The sequence below is a fragment of the Lucilia cuprina genome, chromosome X, assembly GCF_022045245.1.
Source record: "Lucilia cuprina isolate Lc7/37 chromosome X, ASM2204524v1, whole genome shotgun sequence".
Classification (NCBI taxonomy): Eukaryota; Metazoa; Arthropoda; class Insecta; order Diptera; family Calliphoridae; genus Lucilia; species Lucilia cuprina.
Window position 1 is genome coordinate 4256604 of NC_060949.1, and position 6608 is coordinate 4263211.

Consider the following 6608-nt stretch of genomic DNA (forward strand, 5'->3'; position numbering starts at 1 on the left):
TAGGCCTTAAGTTTTATATTTTCTGAGATAAACTTATTTAATATTTCCTTAATATGGAAGGTGCCACGACCACTATAACAATCGTTGCTCAATTTTCTTTTGAAATCGTCGCTCAAATTCCTGGTAATTCAGTCCAATTTGTGAATAAAGTCCATTCAAATTTAGAATACCGGTATAAATTAAAAAGAAATTACGAATTTGTAGTCAGGCATAGCCGACCAATAGTACCCTACACTAATATTTTGACCTATTTTTGACAAAAAATAGATTTTTTACAAGAGGGGAGTTGGGAAAAATATGGCCCTATTCTTATAAATGTTGGTAGAGGAATTCATGTCTACTTCAAACTTATTTATGTAGAATTTAAGTGTAATTAGTATTTATAGGTGATTTTTGACCTTCAAGTCATTTTCTGAAGAGAGTTGGTATGGGGGCTAGGGTCAAATAAGGCTCGATCATTACAAAAATGGGTAATATCATTAAAAGTTTTGTAAAACTAAGTTGTGCCGACTTTTGTTGACAAATTAGAACATTTAACTATTCAGGGGGTACGGTTCTATGGGGGCTAGGTGAAATAATGGATTTTATCCATTTTTACATGACGGACGGACATAGCTTAATCGACTCTGAAAACGATTCTACGCCGATTGGTATACTTTAAGGTGGGTATATGACGAATATTTCAGCACAAACCAAATGTACCCTCCCCACTAAATTGGTGTAGGGTATAATGATAGTGGCCTAGGTGTATTATTTTTGTAACAAAAAAAATATTTTTCTCCCGAGTCACTCCTTTCAACCATTACAAATATTTCATCTGTTAAAATTTAATTACCATATCAATTATTTTAAATTAAAAATATATCATCGCTTCTAGAAACAAACGTGTAAATTAAAAATTATGAATTCTCACTTGTAAAACTATTGCTGCTCAACACTCAGATGGAGTGCTCTAAATGTCAATTATATGAAAATATTATCAGGACATTGACGTAAATCGGCTTATATGTCAGAAAATAACATTGTAAACGATATTACATTTGTTTAGGAGTTTATGTCGATGATTAAACATTTTTTAAATTTTCATTATTTAAGTGATTCACTTAGAAAAAATAACATTCGGCAAACAGAAACTTATCTTCATGTTTTACAGCAGAGATTTCCCCGTGTGTATTTCAATCAAAAAACTTCAAAATTAAGAGAATGACGTACGTACGTGTGAATGACGAAAAACCAGAGAGCTCTTAAGGCGGCTCTTCGCGTATATCTGAATTAAGTATATAGAGTTTGAATTATGTGTGAACCAGAAAAGATTACGCTAAAGGATATATTAAATTCGCTAAAGATTACGCTAAATGATATATTAAATTCGGCGCAGCAGAATAAAACACTCTTACTCTCAAAAATTGTCAAATATGCAAATTTGTTGTCAATATGTTTACATTTTCAAATATCAACCATATGTTATGAACATATGTTTGCTACCTTTTACTGGGGGAAAATTTCCAGTAAAATCAAAAAATTTCATACTCTGACTATATCGTTGCAAGTTTTCAGAAGTATTTGAACATAATCCAGTAACAATTGTTACAAATTATCGAGTACGCGAACACACCTAATGTTGTATTCTAACGTCAAAAGGACTGTAAATTTTTTATCAATTATTTTGAGAATCCGCTCATAGCCTTATAGTTAAAATACAACATATTTAGAAGTTGATCCTGGAGAAAATCTTATGTTTGACCCACCATAATACATATGTAATGAAAACCTGTAATTGACTGCTATTACACATATAGTCATTATGACTGAAAACCTGTCATTATTAGAAGTGTAAGTAAAAACCCGATCACATTCACCCTTATACCCATATGGGGATTTTTTGTGAAAGAATTCGACATGAATGTTTTTTATGTAAAGCTTAACCATAAAATTCGGTAAAAATTTTGTTATGGTCTGTATATAATTGTTTCCAGGTCTCAAATAAGGCCACTTTAGAAAATCTGTTCAGCAATTATAATTCACTTTAACACAGTACAGCAACAAAAATTGGCATGAACGAGTTTTATATGAATGTTTATCATTTTACGAAAATTTATTAATTAATTGCCCCAAGGTAATTTCTTTTTTTGCAAGTGGTGTATAAAAAACTTTATTATTTTTTTAATGAATTCCAATAGTGGAATTTAGTATTTTTTTAAACGTTACAAAACAACAACAACATTCAGTAAAATGTTTATCGACATTCGTTATCGAAACGACAGATATATATGTTTATGTTGTTTATTCAGTCGGTAAAACGTCTAATAAGTGTGTCCTTAAAATTCTTAGGTGTATCGTGTAGGAAAGTCATACCTAATTAATAACATTCAAAATTGTTAATTATAAAATTTGTTAAAAAATATACAAAATAAGCATTATTTTTTTCTTATAAATACTTTCCGCCATTTTGATAACAGACAGGCACATCTAAATTCACTAAAAGTAGTGCTGACAAATTGGAATATTGTTAAAAATTCATCTATTAATCCATAATTCCTTGATTTGAGTTTCTTACTATTCGCTATCAACCTAAAATTATCGAAAAATGCTATCTGAGAAAAATCAACTTATTGTTGGCTTCAAGAAGGGTCGAGTCTACTATAAAATTCTTATTTTTGTCAATAGTTTGCGAAGGAATTTTAAGCTATTTAACGTTTATGAATGCTATTTTCGTAAATTTTGCCTAAATTGGTTAATAAATTTTATTTAATTTTTATTAATGTTTTATAATGTTATGTTGAAATTTTCGATGTTTTCTCAAAAGTATTTATTTCGAAATTTCTTCATTTCAGTGAATAATCATTATTTTCGAAACTCAAGTCGGGTAAGGTATTCAAACAGGTAATATTTTTATTTTTTAATATCATAAAACCAAAACCATATTGAAATGATCTATACATTTACTTTTGTTATGTAAATTATTTAACTTCTCCTTTAATAAAAACTTCCATCACCAAAATATAAAAAAGCTTGAAAATAATAAAATTATTCACTTAGTAAAAAAATATTTTAGAGTAAGTAGAAGACATTACAAGCAAATTTATTTGTACCCACCCAACAATATACTTTTCAATGACAACTACTTATTGTCTGCTTTGCTTAAAAATTAATCTGATATAGCAGTGCTTTATTTTGGGCTTTGTCATCTTGTTTGCACATTTTATTTCATTGTGAGTTAAAAATTTTATTTTATCGAAAATAAATCAAAATTAAATTTGTGTGTAAAACCCCTTATTAGTCGCTCAATAAAATAGCTAAGGAGTGATGTAGTGAGTAGAACATTTGACTTTTGGATATATTATTTTAACTAATTAATGTTATAACACAGTTTTTCAGTGTTATATATTATTTATGTAGTTTTTAAATTAATACTTTTGTTATGTAAAAATATTTTTTTACTTAGTTCAATAACATAATTAAATCCAATATTGACTAATTAACCGAAGTTCCTGTATGGATTAAAATATGACGATATCGTATCCTGTAGGTGTATCTTATTTGGTTTAATTTCTTATACTACGGGACATATTTTTTATTTGTAATCGATAATTTTTAAATAAAAAAATATTATAATTTTATAATAAAATTTTTGAGTTATATGGCGACTAGGGTCAAATATGGACTGATCCTCATAAAATTTTTTATTCATATAAAACTTATTTATGTCAAATTTAAACATATTATTAGTGATTAGAAAGAAGTGAGTTATGGACGTTTTACAGTTTTTCTGAAAATAAACTTTGAATGGAACAAGGGTCAAATGAGGTCCAATTGTTATTAAAATCGGAATAAGTCCTATATACATTTTAGATCTGCCGATTTTTGAGGTATTTTGGTGTAGTATTATATTCACACAATTATAAGCTAAAATATTTGCGGGTCCGTTTGTATGGCGGCGAGGTGTAAAAAAAAACGATTTCAAAAAACAGTCTTTGGTTAGGTGCAACAGAAAATGCAAACGCTATAAGTGGTTTATAAGTCGTGTTTTACCTTTTCATGGAATTGCCATATGTACATTAGAGTAACCGCCAAAATTCGATGTTGGAATCTTGTTCGTCTTAACCCCACAAAATGATTCACCTATCCAGATATTGAGATAGCTGAAATGTGATCTATAACTCCAGAACACTAAATAATAGGACCAAACTTAGAACAAACTTTGGTCAAAAAGCTTACATATGAAGCTATAACTCCAGAACGGTAAATAATAAATAATAGAAACTTAGAACCTCAAAACAAAACAATTTATATTATATACAAAATTCTTGCTACTTTTAGTAAAACAGAGTTACACAAGATTTTGTCTCCAAAAACGAGACCTGGTCGCAATAGGAGCATACTTCGCATATTTCGATATATTGATTTATTGAACTATGGGAATAAATAGGACCTAAGTGCTTTAAAGGGTTAATTAAAATTTTTTGTTATTTTAAATATCGGACAATAAATATAATAAATTCTTTTTATTTTAGTAAATATAGCCAACAAATAAATAATATTTCGATAGGTTTCAATGAGAATTTTCAAATATTTCGATATTTGATTTTTGACCAATAATTTCAGGGATATATTTTAAATTATTTGAGAAATAATATTTTGTAAATATTATGTTTGAAATATATAACAGTAAAGTATTGGGAGATATTTTGTAAATATTACAAAAAAAAATATTTTTTTTTTGCGCAAATCAAATCGCAGGTACAGCTTAACTATAAGAGGTATTACCCTATTTTTTACCGTTATATTCCTTAATCTATTGACCACAAATACCCCGGTGATAATTAAGAATTTTTAAATTTGTTTAACAAAGATTTAAAAAAACTGAAAATGGAGTTTTGAAACTGTCATGTAAAAAAATTGTTCTGATTTTATGATAGCTGAGATATTTTTTAAGGACAAAAAATTATATTCCAGTAAATATAGATATATTTTATGTAATAAAATAGTTTTATTATAATATTTTTAAAAATAAGTGAAATAATTTTCCAGATTTCCTAATCAAGTGCTCTGATACACGTAATGACCTGGGAAATTTTTGATAACTTTTAAATTTTTCAACCAATTTTTGTGTTTACATCATTCTGATTATTTAACAGTAATACGTAAAATATAAAGTGTGCTCCTACCGCGACTAAGTCTCATTTTTGGAAACAAAATCTGGTGTAACTCTGTTTTACTAAAAGTACTAAAAGTTTTACAATATTTGAAAGGTGAATCATTTTGTGAGGTTAAGATGAACCAGATTCCGTAATTTTTTTCTCCGGTCAGCCTAATGTACATCACTTATGGCGATAAAAACACAATATGAATTTTAAAACTTAAAAAAAAGTTCACTTCTTTATTATACCCTACACCACTTAAGTAGGGAGGGTATACTGGGTTTGTGCTGATATTTGTAACACACAATAATATTGGTCCTATACCCACATTAAAGTATACCAATCGGCTCAGAATCATTTTCTGAGCCGATTTATTTATGTTCGTTCTTGTAATCAAACTACAGGTCGAAGCCTATTGAAAATGGTTAAGAATGGTTCATTATTTCGTCCGGTCCCCATACAACTGTACCCTCGAATAGGCCTTGTAAAGCTTGTACTCAAACTACAGGTCGCAATTTTGGAGATAATTAAATGAAATGTGGCACATAATCTTCTATGATACCGTAGACGAAGACTGTTGAAAATTGTTTACATCGGCCCATTATTTCACCTAGCCCCATACAACTGAACCCGCCGTAAAGGGCTTCATAATTATGTTTAATGCCCCCATTAAAGTTTCACTTAAATGTCCACAATTTTATTCAATAATAAACAGCTTAAGTATGTATATCTGAGGCAAGGTACAATTGAACTTAAATGCTTTATTATGACAACTAATTCACATTTTATTTCTGTAAAAGGTGTAGGGTATTATATGGTCATCTATGCCGGACTATAATTTCTTTCTTCTAAATTAAAAAGAGAACTCCCCATATACAGAAATATTTAACATCGCCTCAGAGAGTAATTCTGAGTAGATTTGTATTCGTTAAGGTTACAAACATCAGCACAAACGCGTAAAAGTTTTTGTTTAAATTAATCACTTGTTAAACAAGGTAATGTTAAATAAATAAATTGAAATCCAGGTATAAAAAATCTCAGGTCTATGTATTAAATTAAAAAATTGACATCTGGACCACTATTGAGTCTGAAAGAGTTTTCAATGTGCATTTGTTTACATCTTTCAAGTCAATAGACAACTAAACGGCTGATGATAACATTACCATACATATGAACTTTTTGGATAATAAATTGGCGGACTACCAATGGGAGCGGCACCTTGCATTACTTAAGTACAAAATTCGTTTATCTGCTAGACTAAAAAAACTAAATCCTTTAAATTTTTTACGAAGAACTTTAATATTCACCTGAATATTTTGGATATAAGAGGTGGACTTTCATCTGGGGGCCTGGAGCCCCCATATGAATTAAATAAACAAATTCGTATATCTGAAAAACTATTAGAGCTATAATATTTAATTTTTAAATGAAGAACTTGACATTCATGATGGAACAATTTGTATATCT

At 28.8% G+C, this 6608-nt stretch overlaps 1 protein-coding gene across 4 annotated transcripts in view; it reads left to right on the plus strand.

Moving 5' to 3' along the window:
- Positions 1-6608, plus strand: part of LOC111675078 (polycomb protein PHO) — a 56891-nt gene that overhangs the window by 39300 nt on the left and 10983 nt on the right. Inside the window, exon 3 of one of the 4 annotated variants that reach the window (XM_046945382.1) lies at positions 2835-2866. The exons of the other annotated variants lie outside the window; for them this stretch is intronic. The gene's annotated coding sequence lies outside the window, so the exon portion shown is untranslated. The remainder of the gene's footprint in view (positions 1-2834; positions 2867-6608) is intronic. 4 annotated transcript variants of the gene reach the window in all.